The 24977-nt window shown below is 42.6% G+C and overlaps 1 long non-coding RNA gene across 1 annotated transcript; it reads left to right on the forward strand.

Annotated features, from left to right (window-relative positions):
* Nucleotides 1-1569: 1569 nt before the first annotated feature.
* On the forward strand, nucleotides 1570-7049 carry LOC121921785. The gene is made up of 2 exons (XR_006102050.1): nucleotides 1570-1752; nucleotides 6897-7049. It is a non-coding gene; the product is annotated as an uncharacterized LOC121921785 (long non-coding RNA).
* The last annotated feature ends 17928 nt before the right edge of the window (nucleotides 7050-24977 follow it).

Genomic DNA, 24977 nt, shown 5'->3' on the forward strand with positions numbered 1-24977 from the left:
TTCCTGCATGGCAGGGGGGTTGGACTAGATGACCCTTGTGGTCTCTTTCAAATCTTTGATTCTATAAACAAACAAAGGGCATTTTTAATGGGCCAGTTAACAATAGCAAATACTGTTATACAATTAGTACTGAACCATTTGTATAAAGAGACCTAACAGATACCATGCCCACATTAAACACTGAGGGGAAAAAAACCAAAAAGAGGGGAGCAAAAGAAAATAACTAGAAAGCATATCAGACAACCCTCTTTCCAAACTACAGCCAGAGAAAGAGATCCTCCTGTCACCAGGGTCTCTTGCCCTGATCCAAGCAAGGGCACCTACATTCCCATCTCATTATCTCCCTGGCTGTCTCTAGGCAGTGATAAGCCAAGAAAGATAACAAGGAAAAATGCTTCTTCTCAGAGCCGGTATCCAATTTAATGGCCTAATGGCTTACAAGTAAACACAGACCATAAAAAAGGAAAGAAACAGGAAAGTAGCAGGAAAATGTAGACACTTCATTACACTCAGATATATTTTCTGTGCATCAAAAGTGCAAGGTGGACTGTTCCTGTTTGAGATACTGATGATATTGGTATGGTTTTTTGTGGGTTTTTTGAGCTATGCGGCCATGTTCTAGCAGAGTTTCTTCCTGATGTTTCGCCAGCATCTGTGGCTGGCATCTTCAGAGAATGTCGATATTGGTATGCCTGTAATTTGTTCCTATACCCTCTCTCCTGCTTCTGATAGTTGCCAGGTACAACAGATATTAGTAAAAGCTTATTCTGAAAAGAAATATTTGTTATGTATTTATTAAAATATTTTAAACCCCCCCCACATCAAGAGATCTCAGGATGGCTTGCAATAGTTGATACTGATGGTTCTGATCCAGAAACCTGACTTGGTAGAAGACAGTGTTCTACCCAGACAGACTCCCAGCCCAATATGGAGAATTCAGTCCTAAAATTTATCCTAGAATTGTCTACATGTAGAGCTTGGGCTCTACTATATACTACCCTGAACATATCATTTGATTTCAGAAAGTGAATAGGATTGGGCCTGGTTAGTACTTGGATGGGAAATCACCAGGAATCTTCTAAGTAGGCCCAAATCCTTCTTGGTACTTTGGACAAATATGCTACCAATCAGAGTTGAAATTACTGGGCTAGTTGATCCAATGACCTGATGTGCTATAAGGCAGCTTCTTTTGTTCCTGCGTACAGTGGAACTATGGCTCTTTCCAAGACAATTTTGGCTGACTTGCAGGCCTTGTATTCTGTGTAGGGTTGCCATATCCCACCTGGGGGTGGGACTTTCCCGGTTTGGGGTGGGTCCACACGGTCCCGCCCTGGTTTGGCCCCACCCCCGGGATCCCCCCCCAGCAAGGCTCTGGAGGCGGCTCCGCGATCGCAGAGTCCTCCGAGGCCTGGCTGGGGCTTGGGAGACGCTGTCTCCCAGGCCCCAGCCAGGCCCTGGCAGCAGCTCCGTGATCGCGGAGTCCTCTGAGGCCTGGCTGGGGCTTGGGAGACGCTGTCTCCCAGGCCCCAGCGAGGCCTTGGACAAGGTTTAAAAATGTAGGACCTTTTTGTTTTTGCCAGGGGGGAAAAAGCCCTACATTTTAAAACCTTGTCCTATGTTTTTCCCAGTTTGGAGGTCCTCAGGGATGGCAACCCTAATTCTGTGCCACCACTAATCTTATTTTTTGCTCCCCAGCATGATGGGCAAGATGATGACAGCAGCAGTAGCAGCTCCGACAGTGATTCTGAAAAGGTAATATGTGTGATTAATGGGAAATTGTTCTCCTTCTAGTTTAAGGCTGCCAATAACCCTCCCCCCCACTGGATAGTCTCATGTTTCTTTATTAGGTAAAGGTTTCCCCTTTTCATGCCCCATCACATTATTTCCAAGCCAAAAGAAGATTCACTGGCTAAATGTTTGCTTTTCAGTAGCCCTTCAGAAAAGCAAGACAAGTTTGTAATTCCATTCCTGTGAGGGAGGAGAGGGTGCCAGGGAACCATTGTTTTTTACTTTTAGACAGTGCCATTAGCATCCACATTAATAACCCTTAGCTGGAATCAGCTGTCAATTCAGCCTTATAACAGTTCAAACTTATGGAGAAGGATGTGGCTTTTTACATGAGTACCTTTGATGCCTGTGAAGAACATAAGCTGCTTGTTTCCACAGCATCTGGCAAGTGAGAACACCCTCTGACTCTTAACCCCCTCCCCCCCCCCCCAACATACTGCCTTCAATAATAGAGAGTACACTCTGCGCTCCATATCCACAGAGTCTACATTCATGGATTCAACCAATCATGGCTTTAAAATATTCAGTTTCCCTCCACGAAAGCAAACAGTTGAGTTGTTCATCATTCATATAAGGGATGCTATTCTACTACACCATTGTATATAATGAGACTTGACCATCGATAAATTTTTGTATCCATGGAGGGGTGAATTGGGTTCTGGAACCAAACCCCAGCAGATACCAAGGGCCCACTATATAACTATTGTTGCTCCCAGCAATTGGTAGCCTTACCCTCCACAATTTTCTAAGCCACCAGCCCTGTTATTAGCTGACTACTTCTTTACAGACTAAGCCACCGTCACATAATAATAATAATAATAATAATTTTTATTTATATACTGTTTTCCACAGATCAAAGCGGGTGTACAAACAATTAAAAAACCTAAAAAACATTGCTAAAATAGATAAAATCCCATAATAAAACTGTGCCATCAAACATTTTAAACACAATCGTTCATATCAGGGGTAAGCGTGGAATCGATGGCAACAGGTAGGCAGCTTCATTCTTCGGGAGGGAAGGCTTGACAAAAAGAAACGTTTTAGCCTCTTTTTGAATGTTTCTAGGGGGTTGTCAGACGGAGCTCCTCGGTGATCATTCCACATCCGCGGGGCACCACTGAAAAGGCCATCTGGGTGTGGCAACATATTTGGAAGGTGGAATTACCCATAAGTTCTTCCCGGTTGTTCTGAGGTGCGGGGCGGATCATATGGGGAGATGTGGTCCTCAAGTAACTTGGGCCTAAGCCATGTAGGGCTTTATAGGTAGTAACCAACACCTTGTATTGCGCTCGGAAGCGAATGGGCAGCCAGTGAAGATCTTTCAAGATAGGTGTTTTATGGTCAAATCTGGATGCACCTGTGACCAATCTGGCTGCCATGTTTTGTACTAACTGAAGCTTCCGGACTTGGTACAAGGGTACCCTATGTAGAGCACATTACAGAAATCTAAACGAGAGGTTACCAGAGCATGTATCACAGTTTCAGGTCCTTTTGGCCCAGACGGGTCGCAGTTGGCGTGTCAACCGGCGTTGATAGCAAAACATTCTGACCGTCACATCTACTTGATATGTCAACTGCAGGACAAGTCCAGAAGTACTCCTAAACTGCAACTTCATCCTTCAGGGAAGTGTGACCCCATTCAGGACCGGTGGACAAATTTCCTTCCCCGGGCCTGGGGGAAACCTATCACCAGTACTTCCGTTTTCTCTGGATTCAAACTGAGTTTGTTCCCCTCATCCAGCCCATTACCGACTCCGGCAGGCATTCAGAGGAGAGATGCCCTCCTTAGTCGGCATCCGTCGAAGGCACAGAGAACATATTTGGGTGTCATCAGCGTACTGATGCCCTGTGTCTCCGGATGATCTCTCCCAGCGGTTTCATGTAGATGTTAAACAGAGTGGGGGACAAATGCTCCCTGAGGGACACCAGATGTCAGTTCCCTCTTAGGAGCAAGTGTCCCCCCAGCTGAACCATCTGGAATCTGCCCGAGAGGTAGGAAGAGGAACCGCTGGAGGCGCAGTGCCCCCGATACCTAACTCTCTCAAGCATTCCAAAAGATACCGTGTCAATGGTATTGAAGCCGCTGAGATATCCAAAAGCACCAACAGGGTCACACTTCCCCTGTCGTGCCCAGACGGAGATCATCGACTAAGGCGACCATGGCAGTCTCCACTCCATGACCCGCTCTGAAGCCAGTTTGAAAGGGTCCAGATATCGGTTTCATCCAAGACTGCTTGGAGTTGGCAGCGACCGCCCTCTCGATCACCTTGCCTAAGAATGGCAACAATGGACTGTGTCTATAGTTGTTCCTTACCAGGGGTCCGAGGGGGGGGGGGGGCTTTTTGAGCACGGTTTTAAACTTGATTGGAAATTTTCCCTCCCTGATGATGCGTTGATAATACGTTGTAACAATAGTGTTACAGCATCGCCACCCTGGCACGGTCAGCCAAGAGGGCAGGGATTGAGAGAGCATGTCGTCTTCCTAACACTTCCAAGAGAAGCTTGTCCATTTCTCGGTATGAACATGGGTAGGCAACCTGCGGCCCGCGGGCCGGATGCGGCCCAGCGAGGGCCTTGGGACCGGCCCCCGCCTGGTCCTGCCGCCGATTGCCGCTGGGGCCTTTGGCACTCGCGCGCAGGGGCAAGGGGGGCATGTCTATAGACCTCAGAAACATGCATTTATATTAACCTTTTTTAAAACAATCAGCAAATTTTTTTGATGTCCTCCACTTTTTTTAAAAACGTGTCCCACCATTTGAAAATGTTGTCCTACCTTTGTCCGGTTTTTTTATTTATTTATTTAATTTTTAAAAATTATTTAATGTTATTTTTTGGCTTCGGCCCCCCCAGTTGTTCTGAGGGGACCGCAACCTGGCCCCCGTGCTCAAAACGGTTTGCCTACCCCTGGTATGAACAAATCAAAGTGATCCATTATAGGAGTCCACGGGAAGCTCTGGATACCTCTCCTATGTTTATGTGAATGCCAGCATTGAGATCAGCCCTTATCCGAGAGATTTTATCTGTCAAAGACGTTGTTGAAATGTCACAGCGGCCTTGGTTGGTTCTAAAATAGGGTTCAGAGTGGGAGGAAGTGAGTCGCTCCCTAACCACCCTGAACCGTTCTGCTGGACTGACTCCGCCAGACGCAATATGGCGCAGCATAGAAGGAGTTCTTTGCTGTTGCTTAATGCACTCCATAGGACTCAAAAGAGCTTCATGGGTGTCTTGTCGGATAAGTTCTGGTATCTCCACCAGCTGCGTTCTAGTTGTTACGTGGCCCGCTTCCTTTCCGGAGATCTTCAGTATACAGTGGTACCTCGGGATACGAATTACCCAGCTTACGATTTTTCGTTGATACGAAAAAATCCATAGGGATTTATTGTTTCGGGTTTCGAAGTTTTTCGGGTTACGAAAAAACGCCGGCGCTGTTTAAATGGAGCCGCGGCCGAGCCGCGGCTTTTTTCCCCATTAGCGCCTATGGCAATTCGGGTTACGAAGGTTTTTCGGTTACGAAATTAGCCGCGGAACCGATTAATTTCGTAACCCGAGGCACCACTGTACCATGATTTCTATTGGAAGCAGGCGGAAGGGACGCTTAGCAGCGATGCTGTGTATCGCCCTGGAGAGGTCATGGTCCCAGGATGTTAGTCCGGGCATCAACAGAATCGCCGTCAGATCCAACCCTCAACCCCTCTTTAAGGCTTCTTGGACCTTTTGGGATTCCATCTGCCTTCGCGGTGTAACCATCTATTGGTCCCCCACCCCGGGGGGGAGGGATTTGGGTGTTGAGTTGCCCATTAATCGAACCTCAACAGGAAGTGATCTGTCCATAACAGCGAATGGTAACTAATTTCTGCCACTGCATGACAGTGCTTGACAAAGAGTCCACATTTTCTAGCTCTTTCACTTTCAGAATGGACAGTCATCGTGACTTAGAGAAACACCCTGGCAACACGACTGTTAAAAATCACTTTCTTGTGTTTCATCTGCCACCTGTCAATTTCACAGAAGTAGAGAACAAGATAACTCTGATTGGTGGACTTCCGTATTGCAGTTACAGATCTGTTGCTGTTACTGTTACTGTGTGACTTCAAGAAATTTCTGATTTATGGCAACTCTAAGGGGCTTTCATGGCAGAATTTGTTTAGAGGGGGTTTGTCTTTGCCTTCCTTTGAGGCTGAGAGATATGATCTGCCCAAGGTCACCCAGTGGGTTTCCATGGCCGAGCAGGGATTCAAACCCTGGTCTCCCACTATCCTAATCCATCACTGAAATCACTACAATGCACTGGCTCTCCACAGATATGTAACTGTTTCATATTCACTTACATTACATAGTCATGATTGTGGCACTATTGCCACAATTGTGCATGCCTTTCCAAACCTACCTTAACAGTCAGCAGCTGTATGGAATGATGGAGGTCTCTTTAGCTAGCAATCAGGGTGCAGGATAATGTTTTCACCGCCCCCTTCCCACTAGTGAGTGAGGCTGTGACAATCAGAACCAGGACCCCTGTTGCAATTCCTTGTTGAAGCCTTGCTTATTGGTGGGAGAAGAATGGAAATGTCATCCTACTTGTGCCCTGATCAGAAGCAGAATGAACTTTCTTCTCTTGATCCAGCAGCTGGCTCTTAAGATGGTCTGGGGAGGATGGGCCAGGAGATCACAAAGTAGATGATATAGAACATGGGCCAATGTCTAACATAGAAACACTCTGCCTGATTACTATTGGGTGCTTTGATACACACACACACACACACACACACACACACGATTTGTCTCAGTGCCTTCCTTATAGATTACTTTCCATAACCTGAGAACTTCTAATTGATTTCATTGTATTCACCCTGAAATCTTTAAATAGAAGGTGGGATATACATATTTAAATAAGTTGTATTGGGCTAAACCCCACATCCTCAACCACTTTGGTCACTGGGCAGCACCTTAGAGAAGACCAATGTAGGCAGAATGAGAAACTGCACTGCAGCAATGGTCTCCTTAAAGAAAAAGAAACAATTTTTGTTTTGTTTTGTGATTCTCATGCTGAGAGGGGAAAAATGCAGTTCTATTCCAAGTCATATTTTCTTTTTCTCTCTCTCATTACACAGGGTCACAGTGGTGACAAGAAGAAAAAGAAGGAAAAGAAAGAAAAGGATTAACTTTCAGGCAGCCTAAAACTAGAGGAGGCATTTTGGAGAGAAAGAATCAAGTGTCTGAGTTTACTTTATCCAAAATAAAGCATCTTTAGTGTTTTTACATTACAACATTGCTCATCTTCTTTTCATAAACAATCAGATGCCATCCTTGTCATTTTCACTGATGCTTTATGTTCAGCAAACCTTGTGCTTCCTGTGGCATCTATGAGACTCTCCTTGCTCCCATCGACGGTCATTTAGCTCCACGTCATGTATCAAAGGAAGAGGGGCCTAATTCACATTTTGATTGTGACAGTTTGAATGTCTGAGAAGGCCAGACCAGTCATTGTCTTATACATTGTCTGGTCCCCTTTGAGAGCCATCCAGGTTTAAGCCAGAACCAAATGGTGGAAGCAGATGACTCTGATGTCAGTGGAGTGGTGATTCTGCTCTGAGTTTTAGCTTGCACTAAGGCACTATCCAAGGAGCTATTTTAGAGATAGGATCTTGGATAACTCCCTTAAAGTTCAGACCAAAATCCAGACATATTCACTGCCACTTCAGAACCATCCACCAGTCTTCACTTGCAAAGGAAAGAAAATACCCCTAAAACACAGAACATAATTCAAGGGTAACACATGAAAAGGCTGCCAGATGAGAAAGAGGATAAAGCCCCTGTGTCTTTAACCATTAAATTTTAATGACTGTGCAGCAGAGGGAATTTAAGTGGGTGGAGCTGGCTTGACAAGCAATACCTGTTCAAACTTTCTCTTCTGTTGTTGCTATGAGCGTTCAGATTGACTCTGACTTATGGAAACTCATTTACAGGTTAAGAAGGGATTTGCTATTGCCTTTACCTAAGGTTGAGAAAATGTGACTTGCTCAAGGTCACCCACTGGGGTTCAGTGGCTGAATTAGGATCTGGATCCTTGTCTCACAGAATCTTACTCCAGTGCTCAAACCACCATTTCACATTGTTCTTCTTTTAAATTACACTTAAAGGTACAAGAGTTCTGATTTGTTTTTTATATGGCAGTCATAACACATGAGTACATATGAAAGTATTTAGGCTAAGGAACTACAGGGCACTGGAGTTGGATTGTGCTTTCTTGTGTAATATAATGAAAATAATAAAAATGGAAACCCATGCTCTTAGTTTATAAATTCCCGAGCTGGAGTGCTGAAATCTCCATCACTTGGACGCAGGAGACTCAAGTAGACAATTGGTTACTCTTTGTTCCTCACACCCTATGTTTGTATTGTGTTTAACATACAGATAAGAAGGGGGACTTCCTTCTTGATTTACAAGTGTTAATTAAGAAATTCCTTGTTTAAGTGACAGTCTTCTTGTTGAAATCCAAAATTTCTGTTGACTGAATTTCATATATTATTTACTTTGGCCAGTTACAGACAGGCATTAAGTACACGCTCCGCCCATACTAGGGTTAGGAAGGGGCATCACTTCCTGATGCCCCTAACCCTAATATGTGCAGAGGGCGTAGAAAATGGTGGCACCCTATACACACGGGCGCCACCATCATTACGTCATGACCCCGCCACCCCCAAACGGGGCGGTGCGGAAGTGACATAGTGGGGCCGTGCGAGGGCGCCTGGGGCGCCCTTTCCACAGCCCCGGAAGGAGCTCCATTTCAGAGCTCCTTCTACCTTTGCGTCGCTGGGTGCAGCCTTTACATGGCTGCGCCAGTGACGCAGAAAGGGGCCAAGCGGCCCCTTTCTCCTCCTCCCTGCCGTTGCCGGGTGTCCTTGGGGCTTGAAGCCCCAAGGACACCCCTTTCCAGGCCGCAGGGAAGTGGCCTTTTGCCGCTTCCCCACAGCCTGGAAAGCAGCGGATCGGGGCCTCAGAGGCTGCCACTGTGGCAGCTGAGGATCAGATCCGGTGGGGAAAGGGCCAGTTACAGGCCGCCCCAAACGGACGGTCTGTAATGTGCCTCTGATAAACATATTAGAACCAACATAACTATCTCTGGGACAACCCAAAAGTGTTGCTCTATAGTAGATGGAGAGGATGTGATTTGATTTATGATGTTAATGTTTCCCGGTTGTATGTGGGTATAAAAGGTGGACTCTGAGAACCATTCAGTTGTCTCACTTTGGACCTTTCCAGGAGGATCTATTTTTGCTGCAGAAATAAACATTTATCTGCACCCCACTCACATTGCTTCTGCTAATTTGGACCCTCTTTGCTGGACAACGAATCTCACTCATGTGACAGTTGTGTACGACTTTATGGTGACTGAAAAGTGAACCTATCATTGAGATTTCTTGGCAAGATTTGCCTTCCTCTGAGGCTGAGAGAGTGTGACTTGCCCAAGGTCACCCAGTGGGTTTCCATGGCCAAATGAGAATTTGAGCCACTGTCTTCAGATTCATAGTCCAACGTTCAAACCTCTACACCATGTTGACTCTCTGGATTGTGCTTTGGATTCACTGAATTCATGGCTTCAGGCATATTGTTATAGTGACTAAGAATGGCATCTCCCCTCTGAATCCCTGCCTTGAGTCAGTAATGGGCTGGATGAGGAAAAACAAACTCAGGCTGAATCCAGAGAAAATGGAGGTACTTGCCATAGGCTCCTTAGGTTTGGGGAAGGAAATTTGTCCACCACTCCTAGACGGGATTACACTTCCCCTGAAGGATGAAGTTCGCAGTTTGGGAGTACTTCTGGATCCGTCTCTACGTTTGTCATCTCAAGTGGATGCGATGGCCAGAAGTGCCTGGTATCAACTTCGGTTGATATGCTAACTGCGACCCTACCTCAACTAAAAGGACCTTGAAGCTGTAGTACATGCTCTGGTAATCTCCCGTCTTGATTTCTGTAATGCGCTCTACATAGGGCTACCCTTGTACCAAGTTCGGAAGCTTCAACTAGTGCAAAATGCGGCAGCCAGGTTGGTCACTAGCTCTTTGAGACTTGACCATATAACACCTATCTTGAAAGATCTACACTGGCTCCCAATTAGCTTCCCGGCACAGTACAAGGTGTTGGTTATCACCTTTAAACCCCTACATGGCTTGGGCCTGGGTTACTTATGGGAATGCATCTCCCTATATAATCCGCCCCACACTCTTAGAACAAGTGGGAAGAACTTGTTGGAGATATCAGCATCCAGACAAGTTTCCATTTCCCAAAGAGCATTCAGTATAGCTGCCCCTAGACTATGGAACAGACTCCCAGAGGAGATTCGCCTTGTCACATCTTTGGAAATTTTCAAGAAGGCAGCAAAGACAGAGCTCTTTTGCCGTGCATACCCTCCTGACCTCCTATGAAGACCATTGGAACGGAACAAGAGCATCTGACCCCGCGATTGACTGACGATGTTTGATGTCTTACATTTGATGTTTTATGTTTTTAGCTGTGGTTTTAATTGCGCGGTAACTAATGTTGGAATATTTTAACTGTTTTTTAACTCTGTTGTGATCTCGCCTTGATCCATTGGGAGAGGTGGGAAGATATAAATAAAAACTATTATTATTATTATTATTATTATTATTATTATTATTATTATTATATCGATTTTTGAGTAAATATAGGAAGCAGCTTTATATTATACTCATTGGGCCCAGTGTTATGCACACCGACTGATATGCAAAGAGATCTTGACACCTTTGAGACTGAGAGAAAGAAATTGGTAGCATAAGCTTTCGTAGGCTTAAGTCTACTTCTTCGGATGCACTGACTGACTAAGAGTGTCTGTTTAGAGTTTCAGGCAAAGGGTTTTCCCAGCTGTATCTGGAATCAGTTGGAAACTGATCCTGAGGTTTTTCATCCAGACCAGATGTTTTATCACTCCACTATGACCTTTCCCTATGGTTTCCTACTTGGGTCCTTCTGTGTAGTACTTTTCAATCACTAACCCATGTACTGTAAACATTATCACTAATGTGATATGTGTAAATATAGAAATGGTGCTCTCCTGACCATGCTTAGCAATAATCAAATTAATTGTGTTTGGGTGGGATTAACAGTACAAAATGCCATATTTCATCAAATAATGCCTAAGGAACGCAATTAGTATACAAAATTGAGGCAGTAGTACCACCTACTGGTAGCAGAAATGTGACACAGGTTATCTAAATGTTCTTACCTCATCATTGTTTTTTGTACCATTTCCCTCTGTAAACGCATGACTGCACACAGTACAAAGGCATTAAGAGGCAGGATAAGCTCCTGACACTGGTTAAGTAATGTGTATTTCTTTTAGTGCTGTAAGTGCCTTACGATCTAAGGAGAAACAATGGGTGACTAGGTGTTTATCATTTCTTTCTGTCCAATTGCTCCAACATCCCTCTGCTTTTTAGAATGACCAAGAATTAGAACACATGGCTGACAGAAAATACAGGGTGTCTTTACTTAGCCCTGAGACAAGTGTCTGGTCCTATGTGGAAAAATATAATCCTGCATTTGTGGTGATGGTGTGGAAAGTTGCCCACAACTCCTAAAAGAGATACCATGGGCAGATAATGCCCTGGCTCCTGTTATGGTTTCTATATTTATGTTCTTTGACCAGGGACGTAGCTAGGATTTTAGGAATTGGGGGGGGGGGGGGCCCCGAATAAGCGCCCCCTTTATGGGGGGGGTGGGGGGGGGGGGGGCCGCACCCCACCCTCTTTTTTTTTTTTGGGGGGGGGGGGGGGGGGTGTCCGGACCCCAAGAACCTCCCCCTTGGCTACGTCCCTGCTTTGACCCAGGTTTGTTTAGTCGTCAAGAGAAGCAGATAATATGCAGTCAAGCTACAGAAAAGGAGATTCCACCTAAATATTAGGGAAAACTTCCTGATGGAATGAGCTGTTCAACATTGGAACACAATTCCCCAGGGTGTGATGGAACCTCCTTTGGAGGTTTTTGAACAGAGACTGGATGACCATCTGTCAAGAGTGCTTCAATTGTGTATTCCTGCATGGCAGGGGATTGAACTGGATGACTCTTGTGGCCTCTTCCAACTCTATTATTTTATGAGTCCAAGCACTACACTGTTCCTCCCTTCTCATTGAGTGTACTTGTGAGGGAGCTGAAGAGTCCCTCCTCATCTCTCTCCCTAGCTGGATGGTGTGGCCATGTTCACTGCAAGGGAGCTGATGTCTTTTTACATTGCCAAAAATGTTTCATTGTGGAAAAGGATGCCAGGTCAATCAGGATACTGCATCCCCACTTAGCATAAAAATCCTCTATGTACATGTGTCATCATGCACATATAACTACTTCCCCATACTCTTCCCCAACATATGGCTGAACTTGTTTGAACAGCCTTCTTAAATTCATCTTTAGCTATTGATTAATAATAATAATAATAACATAGCGATTATGTATTTTATATGTATTATCCTATTATTTCTTAGATTGTACACCATAGGCAGGTTTACTCTTATATAGTTATTGTTTTATGTACAGTGCTGTGCAAATCTACAACGCTATATAAATCATCATCATCATCATCATTTTCAAAAAATGGGAATCTTGTAACACACCTATACTGGATCTGCAAGTTAGAAGCATTGTGATGAATCAATCATGCAGAGAGCCAGCATGGTGTAGTGGTTTGAGTGCTGGACTAGAACTCTAGGGGCTCAGGGTTCGAATCATTGTGCAGCCATGGAAACTCACTGGATAGCCTTGGGCAAGTCACACCCTCTCCGTCCCATAAATCTTCCTGAGAGAGTAGTCATAAGTCAGAGCCAACATGAAGGCACATAACAGCAACAACTCATGAATAAAAATAGAGAACTAATGCTAAATTGAAGTTGTGTGATTCATCACAAAGCAGACATTGGCTGTGCTCTCATTGGTTGGCATGACTATGCTGGTTTAGGTGGCAGTGGCAGCATTGGTGGTGGTGTGGTAGCAGGAGGCATAAAATGGCCATGGATGCTGCCATAAGGGGAAGGGGATGAAGACAGCACAGAAAACAGGAACCCAGCAGTGCATTTCCTGATGACTGATACAGCTTTCTCTTCCATCTCTCTGCCACTTACATACATTGCTCCGTGCTAAATGCATGCTCCCAAAAGTTCATTATTCCAGCTTAATAGAGTATTATGTAGGTACAAGGTATTAAGAGGACTGCAGCCATTATGTATCATCTTGGAGCCCATCCCAAATTGATGTGGGGGGAGGGCTGGAGGGAAAAGAGAGGAACTCTCTGAAATAAATGAAGCATACTGTATTGTAGTCTATAATGGAGGAGAGGGGTAGGACACCCTGATGTTCATTCAGCAGTAGACAGATTTTTTTGTTTTGACAGGCCTTTGAGAACTGTTGGCTTGTAGGGAAAGAGTTTTCAATAATGTGCTTTATTTGTTGCCTTTTAATGGATACACTTTCAAATTCCTTTCTGTTCTTTCAATAGCTTATTTATATTTTAACTTTCATGTGCTTTTAGTAATGTAAACATTTTTATCCGTGTCAATTCTAACTATTGCAAGCCATGTTGAGTTCCAGGGTTGGGGGAAACAGGGGATATAAGTAATAACAACAACTCTAGACAAACAGGAAAACAACTCAGATTAGCCAACAATAGGCCAAGCTAAAATTTTGCTGCTGGTTTTAGTGATTTGAACTTTTATCTGCCTTTGTTTTAATATTTGTAACAGCCTAAACACTCTAAAAGCACCAGATCCCATCTGATCTTGGAAGTTAAGCAAGCTCAGTACTTACATGGAAGGCTGCCAGCAAATAACAAGTGCTGTAGGCCATATTTCCATCCCTAAGAAAACCTTGATATTCATGGGGTTGCAATTAGTCTACAGGCAGCCTGAGCATGCATGCACACGGTGCCATGAGTCTCAGGGCTAGGCAACAGGTGGGATAGAGGGAAATAAAAGAAGTTATTGATAAGAGTTCTTTCATTCAGACTGTGGATCTCATTTGGGGATGCCTGCATTTGAATTCCTGTTAATACATGGAGCCCATTCCTTGCTTTAGTAATTCCAGATGAATAAAATAGGAGTGATAAAAACAGTCAACACTGCATATCTGCAACTCTGACGTTTATGGATAAGATTAATTTGCTCCTCTAAAGATCTCTGAGTCATCCAGTGTGACTATGCCGGAGGTTGAACATAAAGCCATAATGGAGAACCTAGAGATTCCAAGACAAAATACAGTGCACCTGCATCATATGCGGGCATCTTTTACATAACTTTCAGTTTACGCTGAAAGCCGCGCCAACGGGGTTGCAATGGCATGTGCGTGTCATGCATGAGCCCCATTATTTTCAGTGGGGCTTGAGCATACACGCTATTTGCCTTACGCAGAAAAGTCGGAAAGGATCCCCCGCATAAGCAAAGGTGCACTGTAATTCTCTAGGCATTTGTAGGTTCTCCAGTATATGGTCAGCTTCCAGTGGATGTGGACTACTTTGGAGGACCAAGAGTTTTCTAGAGAGGTGTTCACTCAGGTTTAAAAATACAGTGTGCCCGCGTTATACGCGGGTGTGACTTATGCGGCTTTCAGCATATGCTGAAAGCCATGCTGGGAGAATGCTCAGCGTGCCTCGGAAGGGGAAATGGCACATGCGCCCATGGCGCGCAAGCCCCATTCTTTTGAATTGGACTCAAGCATATGCGGAAGTCCCGGCATAAAGGAAGGGCCCACTGTACAGTGTTTTTTTTTATTTGCAGTTTCACACTTTCATGGGGGTCCTGCACCTCCTAGCCCCTGCAAATATGGAGGGCACACTGTACTCAACCCACATAGGATTGCTGGGTGAATGGGTAAGGGCATACATTTAGGACTGAAATGTGAGTATTGTTTTTCTCTAGCTGTCTCACCTCTCTCAAGCCATGTAGTTCATTTTGGTTTGACAGCTGTCTGTGGTTGAATGCAGGTCCAGTGTGGGACAGAGCACATTGTATTGTGGGCACAGAGACAGATAAGTACAGCTATCTTGGAACATCCAGTAATTTGGAGTGTTGGCAGGTACAAATTCTATTGGGGTGTAGCTACGAGGGGAGGATGAAGTCATCTACCACATATAAGATTTCTAAATTTATAGCATTGCAGAAGATGATACACTAAAAATTGTTCACACCTCAAACTCTTTTATTTTTTGTGTTTCATTTCCTTTGGTAACTCCACCTGCCCTTTTATTTGTATGCCTTAATTCTATTTCTAAATGCTCAAATGAAGTTTTGTGTTACTGCAGTGCTATAAATTTGGGGACTAGGAAAAATTCATCTGGTGCAAAGTCCTCCCTTCCCGGTACCTACACCCCTTGCTTCTAGTACAAAAGGCAGTGTGACACTATTTGGTTTGGACCTTCCTCAACAATTTTGTTTCAGGTAAGAAAAAAGGGAGAAGAAAGACAGGGGAGGGTCACTAATGGAAGACAACATCATTTGAACCTTCCCTTAAAATTCCATGAACGAAGCAAAACACTTACTAGAAAAAAGCCTCATTTGAATGCACCTTAGGAAATTTACTTATCTCCGCTCCGCCCCCTAGATCATCTTTTTAAAAACCCCAGCCATTTCTCTAATTCATGCTCTGTCAGATTTCATTATTGTTTTATATTATGTGGCTTCCAGTTGACTCTGAGCTATGGCAACCTTCTCATAGGGTTTTCTTGACAAGATTTATTCAGAGCAGATTTGCTATTGCCTTCCTCTTAAGGTGAGAGAGTGTGGCTTGCCCATGGTCATCCAGTGGGTTTCCATAGCCAAGTGGGGATTTGAAGCCCGGTCTTCCACAGTCCTAGCCCAGCATGCAAACTATTATGCTACGTTTTCTCATCACCACATTTTATATGTTGTCAGGTATTTTCCTGAATGTACAAATTCTGTTTCCAATTCCTGTTTTTCTTGCCTTGTCAGAGTTCATGCAAGAATGCCACATGCATAACTCACTTTCCCAATCACTATGTTATAAGAAACTGCTCTATGTTATAAGAAAATTCAGCCAAATGCTCCCTTTTCAATGGAAGATGGGGGGAGGGGTTAGAATCTACTTGAACTTTATATAATCATCCACCTTTGTATAATCAGCCATGACATGCAGATATAACAATGTACTGGCAGAATGTCACCTAATAAGCACCCAAATGTTTAATGGTAAAATACCAAGAAGCCAAAATACTTTTGGGTCCCTTTTGAAATGATATCTACAACTGTTCCTACCTGGGTATCATCTTGTTAAATCTCTCACGCAACTTTATGGATTGTTATAAAAGGTGAATGAACAAACACAGAGACAAACACAAGTGGTGGCTTGTCACTTCCATGTCAGAGGTGTGGTGAATCCACCCTGGGAGTTCTTCCAGATATCAAAGGAACTATCCAGGGTGCCAAGACTACCAGGGGATAAGGTTCAGAACCTTGAATGGTATTGTGGTTATGTGCCTTCAAGTTTTTTCTGACTTATGGAAACCCTAAGGCAACCTGATCATGGGGTTTTCTGGGGCTGTGAATGTGTGACTTGCCCAAGGTCACCCAGTGGGTTTCCATGGCTGACTGGGAAACTGAACCCTGGTCTCCAGAGTCATAGCCCAATGTTCAAACCATTTCACCATGCTGACTCTCTCAACACCTTGCATAGCTCCTTCAAAGGGTTGAATAGAGCCCAGAATAGATTCACCATATTATGGACATGGAAGTCATTAGCTGCCCCTCCCTCTTTTTCTCTCATGTTTTCATTCCACTTCCTCTACTCTTAAGTTGAAAGCTAATCTCTCCTTATCTAAGGTGTGAAGAAAGCCATTTCTGCATTCCATCTACTGCACAGCTTCACTGGCAACAGAGAGCAACAGAGAGTAGAGAACAAGCATCCCCACTTTCAAGTGACACCAAAAAATTCAGTGTTTGGACATTCTTTCGTAAATGTCTGCTGACATTTGCTCTAGTAAATTTCTAAGGCAGCTTGCTGACATGAGGGCTAGAAACAGATGGGGATTTGGGTGTTCATACAACCCCACCACCAAATACCCCTTCTGTTCTCCTTGTTCTTCAACCCTCCTGCATTGGGCAGAGAGATCTGGAGAGGGAATTTTACACCCTTTGACATCATTAGAACTTCCTGTGTATCTGAAAAAATCCAATAAAGTCAGGAGAGAGAGAGAGAGAGAGAGAGAGAGACCCTCCAACCACTAGGTAAAGCTACCCGATTTGGCATTTATTTATTTATTTTAAAAATCTTCAGCAATACCTATCTCCAGACTTGTAAACATCTCCAGACTTGGAGAACATTTTGTTTCCCCCCTACCAAGGGGCCTGTGCACTTTGTAAAGGATGGGGGTGGGGGGGATGGAGTTTATAGCTATGTTCATAATGTGAGATGTCCAAATTTTTCTTAGGTTTTTTTTCCCCTCAGCAAACACAATGGCTTCCCTGGCTTCAGTGTCAATGCAGGACATCAATGGAGGTGTCACAAGGGAAATTACTAAAGACAGAGGAGTTTCTCACACAGGAGGAATTTCTCTTAATTTTGAATGAAAAGAAAGTGGGGCCAGAACACATTCACATGAATTCGCTAGTTCAGCGAATTTACATGAATTTGAATTGCATTCGAACTGACTTCCCATTGTCTGAAAATAGCTTGCCATTGCCCAAAATTGCGTATGATCACCTCTCACGCAATAATGTGAAACCCCATGATTGCGTTTGGACTGACTTCCCATTGCCCGAAATTGCATGTGATAGTCTATCACATAATAACCTTAAACCCCATGATTGCGTTCGGATTGCCATTGGATTATACTTCCAAGTTCCCTTGTCTGATAACATCCAGAGCTAAACAGGGACTTTCAGATCAACCCGGCTTCCAGGTTTTGTTTTTCCTCTTTCTCCATCCTCTTGTCTTTCACAGCCCATTGCCTGATGAAGAGATCTGGCTGTCTGAAACCCTTATACACCTCTATGTACTACACACACACACACACACACACACACACACACACACACACACACCTAGTAAAGGTGTCATACTTCTATGGATTTTGTTTTATGGGTAACACAGCTAGCTCTGTGTGCTCATTACTGTATAAGAAATCTTCTTTTTGCATTAAAGGAAATGTAAACAGAGCCAGCATGATGTAGTGGTTTGAGCACTGGGCTATGACTGTAGAGACCAGGATTTGAGTTGCTGCTTGGCCATGGAAACCCACTGGGTGACCTTGGATGAGTCACACACTCTCAGCCCTGAAAATCCTGTGAAGGTTCATCTTAGAAGCAAATTGAAGGCACACAACAGCAATAAGCAGACATACCCCTTTCAGATTTCCTTCTTCAAGAAGGGAAGGTCAGATAGGGACCCAGCAGTCTGTCATAAACAACTTCATATTAATCCACATTAATAATTTGCCATAGGTCATGACAGTTATAGGTACTTTAAATGAGCTTGTTTAAATTATATGCAACTGTCATGGCTTCTGCCATGTTTTTTAAACCAACAAAACATTTATATGTCCTTTTTGTTAGTACTGACTTATGTATAGCATTTGTTATCTACAACCATATCTGTAAAGTTCTCTTACTGATGAAATGTTTGTATGTGTCCCTAAAGTATGTATATGTGTTTAGTGGTCCTGCTTTGTGTTGACTTATACGCTTGGTTTTTTATGCTTGATTAATAAATATATGGCAATTATGATGGGTTTCCTGAATATCTTTGGTCTGTTGGCCAAGACATTTCGCAGCCTGAGGCGGAGCAGTGAAAACCTCCTCCCACCTATCCACATCAAGGTCTGTAGCAAGTGCTGCTTTGTGGTGAAACTGTGTGGGAATCTGGCCGTAGGCCATTGCCAGTATATAGCAAGAGCAGGCAAAATGTTACTGGGTTGTGAATCTAAGAATTCCTCATCACTGGCTAGGGCTGATGGGGCTTGCTCCAGAGTGTTGCACTGTGCCCACCCAGGTATGTAAGATTAAATTAATTAAATAAATAAAAATGCATCTCTTTTGGAAACAGAGTTTATTTCTCCCCAGATCTCAAGATGGCCTCTTGATTGATTTGTTAACAAGATCATGCAACAGTCAAAGATGTTGCATCCACCACCACTACCACTCCTGAGCAAGGTAAGTCGCATGCAGGTTTGGAGAAAAGAATTGGGATAACAAACCACATGATATGGATGTTACGTAAGGCACTGAATGGTAGAATTGGGGGTGGGGAAAGACTCACACCAGAACCTGCACTATTACTTAAGAGAAATCTTGTTTACATGCCAACCACTCATATTTATATAACAGTGTTATAACACACAGTATTGGCTTTGAACAAAAGATCCCACAGGAATATGAGTTCAGTCTGGATTCGTTTGAGGAGATACTTAAAGAGTTTGTTCTGTCAGCAGCATGTAAAGAGGAAGAAATACAGGAATGCTGCATTACCAAACTTTCTCTGTCTCTGATATTAAATACCTTCAGAAATAATACAATCAAGCTTGCATGGAAACCTTGTGTAGTAATTCATCTGGAATAAACCCCATTGAATTCATTGGGGCCCACCTTAGAGTAGACATGCCTGGGATAAACACCATTAGAATTAACCCTAGACTGCTGTTCAGGCTTTGGTTGCAGCCACACTGCAGAAGTAATTCAGTTTGACACCACTTCAGTTGTCATGGCTCAATGCTATGGAATTCTGGGAATTGTACTTTGTTAAGGCACCAGAGCTCTCTGACAGATAAGGCTAAATGTCTCACAAAACTAGAGTTTCCAGAATTCCATAGGACTCAGCCATGGCAGTTACAGTGGTGTCAAACTGGATTACTCCTGCAGTGCAAATGGAGCTTCAGAGATGGCATTTCAGAAGGGACATGATTCAAAAAGGCTCAAAAGCCTGTTTTTGCTTTCTCATAAGGTATTTTCAGCCCTACTAATACAAGGGGGAGTTCCAGCAGATAAACTATCTCACCCTTAGCAACTAAATATCAAAGTAATAAGAAATCATAAATTAAGTGAATAAAACACACATCAGCTTATGGCAAATGGGTAGAGAGGCCAAGCAGCCAAACCTTTTGCCTCTTTTCTTTGTCTTGGCTTCCTTTGTTAGAGGCACATCATGGCATTCCTTCTCCATAACTTCCATTAATAAAATTGCCATCAAGATTGTTTATCCTATAATCTGTTTATTGTACAGGATCAGTAAAGATTGTCATGCCATTTAAGAGAACTCTCTGTCTTCCCATGGAGAGGTTTTCAGGCTAGTCCCTTCCTGCTAATAAATTCACATCTGGGATCTGGTAACTTGCCCTTTTCAAGGACTTCAGCTTTGGGTTACTATCTCACTATACCTGGGCTCCACTCTCTTGCTGTGTAGCCTCATTCCCACCATAATTTTCAATATGACTTTGCCCACTGCTTTGAGGGGGAGGGGAGAATGGTTTTTTTTAAAATAAATAAATAAATAAATAAATAAATAAATAAATAAATAAATAATGTATAACATATATTATATCTAAGAACATAAGAATAGTTCAAAGCCTATTTACTAAACATTCTGTTCACACATTGACCAAACAGTTGCTTATGGGAAGCCCACATGCTACCTTCCAACTCATGTTCCAGAGCAATTGATATTTCAAGGCTTATTTTCTCTGATATGGGATATATAGCCATCCTGACTACTAGCCATTGCATCCATAGTTTAACTATGTGCTGTATGAATAATTACTTCCTTTTATCTATACTATATTTACCACCTTTCAGCTTCTGTGGATGACTCTGGACTTTTGGATCCTAAACTTCTCCCTACTTTCTCTGTACAATGCCTAATTTTCTATGTATGCATATATCTCCTCTTACTTACCTTTTTCCTAAGGAAAACCAAACCAAGCATTGTGACATGCTTTTCAACTGTTTCAATTTGGTGTGAAGAGTCCTAACTAATCTTCAATTATCCTACTTTTTCAACTGCTTTCAAAATGTCCCAGTTTCTTTCTCCTCCTCCCACTTTCCCCCCTTTTCCTTGGCTTACTTCAGTTGTTGCAAACTAAGTCTGAAGTGTAAAAGTAGTTTGAATTCAATTAACTCAGCTGGGAGGAGAAGCTGAATCTTGTCCATCCTAGTGGGTTCTGGCAAAAGCAAACTTCTGCAGTCTCTTCTAGTTTTTTTCTTCTTCCATCCTGACTAATAACTTTTACCATCTTGACCACACTCTGGTGTTGTTTGTTTGGCCACTCATGTCCCAGTTTTCATCTGTGAACTGATGGAGAATACGTTGTAGCCTTTTTCCACAAAGGAGCTGGTTCAGTCCTTTGATCATTTGATTGCCTTTGTTTTTTGCACCTTTGGCAGCTGACCCTTATTTTTCCTTAAAGATGTGCTCAACAGAACTGCACACGGTATTCACATTATGGGTTTATACAAAGGCAGTATGGCACTGGCAGTTTTATTTTAATTTCATTTGCCAGTTATGCCAAATATGGCATTTGTCATTTCTGTTTTTATAGCAGCCAAACATTGGGGTGACATTTTCACTGAGCTATCTACCACATGATCATATTGTTTTTTAAGGAATTGAGAAGGAAATTGACAGAGATATATTCTGAAAGGAAATAAAGCTGTGAAGAGAGATGGTGGTACTGAGGGATTGTGAGAAGGAGAAATAAGGTTCCAAGACAAGTGAAGGCAAGACAAAACTACCAGGGAAGAGAAAATGTTTCCATATATACTTCACTGCCCACCAGGTCAGTCTGGCCTGGGTTGTTATCTAACATCTGCTCCTTATTCATCCATTCTTGTATCATGTACACAGAGATTAGAAATTGTTATAATGACTCACTGCAAGGAGGCTTTTAGCAACTCCTTTGCTAAAGGTTAAAAAAAAAAGGTTAGAAACACAGATGCTAGTAAAATTGGTGTTGAGAATTCTGCTATCTGTTTTCTTTACCGACAGTGCAAGTCTACTCAGAAGTAAATTTCATGTACCAGTGGCATCACTAGAGTTGGCATCAAATGGTGTGGTAACTTTTGGTTTTTTAAACACTTTTTTAATTGAATTATTTTAATATTTATACAAACAGTGTTACACATACCCGTGTAAGGACATAGTGCAATAACTCATCATGTCATCCCACCCCACTGACCTTCTCCTATACCACTCCATACAGAATCCTTAGTAATGCTTTTTTGTGCTAACTTTACTCATAAATTGTAATTCCCGTATATCACTGAATGTAATGGCAATAGTTGTGACATAAGACAATGAGCAAAATTAAAATTCTACCTTTAAATTACAATATCGTTGTAGCCTAAATGTATTTACATATACATTGTTTCATGTTGGTAATGTAAAAATTTGGTAAGGTATGATATTTTTAAAGGTTTAATTTAAGAATAAAATGTTTTTTTTAAAAAATTAAATTAAAAAAAATTAAAACAACAACCTTGGAGCTTCTTCTTTCTCTTCCTATTGAGCCTTACCCCACTCACAGTATCTCTTCTGCATTCTAAAGGGACACAAGCAAATACCTCAGCCCATTCCTGCCAAAAGGCAAATGTTTGAGGAGCAGTGGTGTCACCCGCACTTAAGTTGTCACCTGGTGTGACTCACAGCCCTCTCATCCTCCCTTCGTGGACTATAATGGCAAACGTATACAAGATTGCAGCCCTAATGGCCAACATAACTTGAAATGGTTTATTTTCCAAAGTATATTATATCTTTTAATAATATTTGCGTCTTGTAAAAGGTGTGCAGTTTTCCTTACTTGGTGCCATTGACAAAAAAGGTGTGATTTCTTTACAACTGGCACTTGTACATATGTATGTATGTATGTATGTATGTGTATACATATATATATTAAACTTAGCTGCATTACCATAGCCTCACCAATTAACTAATGAGTGCACAATACACACCTAAACCAAACTGTGACTTCACCACATTAAAACAGCCTAAATGTATGCAGACCTCTCCATATACTAAGAATTCAAGAGGGGAAACAGTGCTTTGGTTTATTTCAAGGTATGACAACTGGAAGTTTGTAGAGTTTCATAAAATATGAGGTGATCTTCAAAGACATATGTTGAGCGTACGTCAGACATATCTGCAAAACTCTGGAACAGATTACCAAAATCAACTGCCACTGCTGGCTTTCCAGAGAAAAGCACACTTCACAACCCTGCCCCCCCCCCAAATATTTCTATGGTTTATGAAAGAGCTTGAGACTCAGGTCTCCCTGTTTCTCTATAATGATTCCTTACTAACTCTAAACTGTTGCCTCCATTCTTTCTTCTTGCAAAAAAAACCTAGATTATATCAACCTTAACAGGGAAGGGAGAAAGAGGTTTGTCCTTTATCCTGCCTCTGACTGGTTAATTTTTCTACTGGGAACTTTCTTTATTAGTCCAGTATCAAAATGCAATATTCTGACTATTAGTTCCTTTCTAATGACCTCACCTGGAGATCCTGGGATATTATCATTTTTTTTCCAAGTCCAGGAATCTGGTGGTTAAATGTTGGTCTGAGACAACCCCACAATAATTATGTATTTTATGTAGTGTGACTTAATCTAAGCAAATATATTCTAAAAGTATATATCTACTTTCTATATTCTCTCTCTCTCTTTCTCTCTCTCTCTCTGTGTCACATGTATGTGTGTGTGCTGCTGCAGGCAAAGTGAAAACTGGTTTGACTTGGTAATGAGTATCACTCAGGTTTAAACATCTTTTAATAAAGATCACCAGTTTCTTGTTGAACCAATCTGAGACAGAATTTTGTACATTCGTTCAGGTTGTTAGCATACCCTGCACTTCACTTGCTGGATATGGGTTTTCATAATTAATATCTAGCACTGGCATGTTTTGAGAGGTCACAATGATCTGTGGAAACTAGGAAGCTACACGTGTAAGGAGTCATGCTGACTTGAGGATATGCAGAGACCTAGATAGTGCTAAAATAAATGTTAAATGGATTTGTTGAGCACTCCGTTCCCCCTCACCTCTTTGCACTTCCTCATGTGATGGAGTTAAGGGAAGTCCCACTGCAAAGTAATCAGAGATCATACCCTTCACCTCAACTCCTGATGTGTTTCCATTTTCTTTTCCTGCCCAACCACCAGGGATTATTTTCAATCTAATCAATGTTTTGTCACTCCAGAGCTGAAGTAATAAGCCATTCCAGATCCCTCTTGTCACTTCCAAGGAAAAACCAACAAAGCCTTTGTTACACTTTTTGGTAACACCAAGCCACCTCAAGAGCATGAAATGGGATATAAATATCCACCCCAACCATAGCCTCTTAGTTCACAGATTCTATGTTTAGAGACCAGGGGTCTCTCTGTGTAACCCTTAGATGCTGTTTGAGTAACTTCCCATTTTCCATGCACCTATATTCAGGACAGGTAATTATTGCCCTCTTTAATTCCCAGTTCCTTTCTTTTACCTTTTACATCCTTTTTTCTGATAGCCTTGTATGGTTCTTAAAGTTGCAGTTGCTTTTGTATGTTTGCATACACCCTTGCAAATTTCTAAATAGAACCCTTCTAGTCACTGAAACTGTAGTGCTCTTTGCAGTTAGTACTGGTACACATAGGTGAAAAGATCTCCAATGTCACCATCTTCTTGCAGGCCTTCGTTTGAGCTGTAATTCCTTTCCCCCACCCCCCAAAATAAAGGAGACGATGACATTGCTAGTGGCAGGCACCCAAAGTCCTCCTCTACCACCTTTTATGGTAACAAGGTCTATAATCAATAAATGGGCCCCATCCAAATGTCAGGAGAGGCACCATAGTGTAGTGATTTGACTGTTGGACTAAGACACTGGGAGATCAGGGTTTGAATCCCTATTTGTCCATGGAAATCTGCTGGTTGACCTTGGACAAGTCATACATCAAGCCTCAGAAAGGTTCCCCCAAACAAATTCCACCAAGAAAAGCCCATGTCAAATTCATCTCAGGGTTGCCATAAGTCAGAAATGTCTTGAAGTCACACAACAGCAACAGTCCAAATGTCAGTGCAAACAGAAGCAGACTGACATGTATAGAGATGATCTTTGCTTACATCTGTCTTGCAGAGAAACATCACTCTTTCACTGAGTTGGATGAAAGAAAGAAAAAACACAGATATGAAAAGAGGCAGCTGCACTTGGTTATCTCTATGAT

Source organism: Sceloporus undulatus, chromosome 2 (genome assembly GCF_019175285.1).
Source record: "Sceloporus undulatus isolate JIND9_A2432 ecotype Alabama chromosome 2, SceUnd_v1.1, whole genome shotgun sequence".
NCBI classification, from domain to species: domain Eukaryota; kingdom Metazoa; phylum Chordata; class Lepidosauria; order Squamata; family Phrynosomatidae; genus Sceloporus; species Sceloporus undulatus.